The sequence below is a fragment of the Fulmarus glacialis genome, unplaced genomic scaffold (genome assembly GCF_000690835.1).
Source record: "Fulmarus glacialis isolate BGI_N327 unplaced genomic scaffold, ASM69083v1 scaffold10863, whole genome shotgun sequence".
Lineage (NCBI taxonomy): Eukaryota > Metazoa > Chordata > Aves > Procellariiformes > Procellariidae > Fulmarus > Fulmarus glacialis.
The window spans coordinates 51,967-54,009 of NW_009203569.1; positions in this window are offsets into that span (position 1 = coordinate 51,967).

The window sequence follows — 2,043 nt, forward strand, 5'->3', positions numbered from 1 at the left end:
CTACCATGTGAAAAACTGACTCGCTCATCTCAATACCATAAAATGCTTCAATGCTGAAATCAGGATTGAATTGGTTTGGCATATTGCTATATTCCAGGGCTTAGTATTGAAAATGGAGCAATAGTAGTACATGGGTTGAGACACACTGGTGAAGAGAGAATAACGTAGTGTAAGAGAAAAGTTGATTAGGATAAAGGAATGATATTGATATAGTCATCTAATATGAACATAAGGCCTCTCTCCTCGCTGAGCTGGCAGGAGACTGACCCTTGACACCTCCTTTCTTGAGGGAAAGCAGCAGTCAGGGTAGGGAAGAAAAGCATTTATGCAGCAGTGGTTGTGGGGTGGTGCAGCAATAGTGCCCACGCTGCTTCCTTTTGACCTGAAAAAAACATCTTGGGAGGTCAGTGTCCTTTCACAGCTCATCTGCTCCCTGGCCTCCTGGCCTGAGGAAGGGCCTGACCTTGGTGCCTCTCCTTTGTAGAGTGGGGCTTCAGCAGCTGGGGCACCTCAGAGAGGGAGCAGCTCCTCCCCTGCAGCTCTCTCCAACCTGCTGCACCCCGCCATGCCCACAGCTGCATCTTCCAGCGGTACATGTCTGCTTGGACACCTGGGACAATGTGGCATAACTGGACCCCTGCGGACACGACTTCTGCTTCATCTGCATGCAGTGGTCATCCAAAACCAAAGCCAAACGCCCACTCTGTAAGCCTCTCCAGTCCATGCCGCAGTCTGTGGTGGCCAATGACGACTTCCAGGAGCTCAGCATCCGGCCACTTGCAGGCACTGCTGGTAACTCACTCTTTCTCCCGTCATTCCTTGTTCAAAGACCTCCTTACCAGGTCAGCCACCCTACTGGCAGAGATACATTTGTCCCACTTAGTGAGGTGGCTCCCAGCTCTCCCAACCAGATGTTGATCTTCAGATAGGATCTCACAGTCATAGAAACCAAACCCCTGTTGCTGACACCTTCTTCCCATGAATCTGTCTAATCACTTCATAACCCTTTTATATTCCAAGCATCCACAGTATCTGGTAACTACAACCTCAGGCATCACTTTGTGGAACAACGTTTGTTCAGTTTTATTTTGAACAGCTTTTGCTGGATATGCCCTTGCTCCAGACTTAAGAGAAGCAGTTTGGGTAGAAAGCATCAGAGGGACAATGGGGTTCAAAGAGATGAAATCCCTGCCTCACATAGGGGCAAAAATCACAAAGACTTTCTGGTCACTTTTGAAAATGTGGCCACCCTTCTTTGTGTGTACATGTATGGATACCTCATCTTATGCACCAACAACTGTACTGATTAAACTCTGCATAAAACAAGGCTTAAATTGGTTGTCTAGGCTGCCAACTGCAGCCTCTATTGCAGTACATCATCCTGAAAGCAAGACCTTTTTCTTTTGGCAAGGGATGACCTGGCGTATCTGAAACACACAGGAATAGCAAGAAAATGGAAATCCATAAACGACCATAGATTTTTTTTGAGGGGGGAAAGCTCCACTGGGAGTTTGGGACTGCACATTAAATACGTTTAAAAAGCTACAAGCCCCTGGACTTATTCCAGTGGGGTCTGCACAACTGCCATCACCTGTGTCTCTGGCTGGGTGGAAGACTGAACATCTTCTCATGCACCCGATCAGAAGACTTTCAGGGACATCCTGGTGAACCATAGAGACCATCAGAAGTAGCTTGTCTTTTAGGACAGCAGAATCCCAGTAGTGACAAAGTTTGAGTTATGTTCTGTTCACCGATCTGAGGCAGGGCAGCCCCTCCAAGCACTCAGCAAAGCAAGCAGACGTATCAGGAACCTGGCTTGGCTGAGCAGGGAGCTCAAGGCAGAGCCCCAGTGCGAGATGGCTGCTTCGGGAGCCAGAGGCAGGGACAGGCTACAGAGGAAGGACACAGAAACGATGCCCAGGCATGTAGGGATGCTGTCAGGAAAGCAAAGTTCTGCTGGAGATAAGGCTCGCAGGGGGCCTTCAAGGGAGGTGATTCTTCCCTCCTTTCAGCACCCGTGAGCCCCCTTCTGGCGTGCCGTGG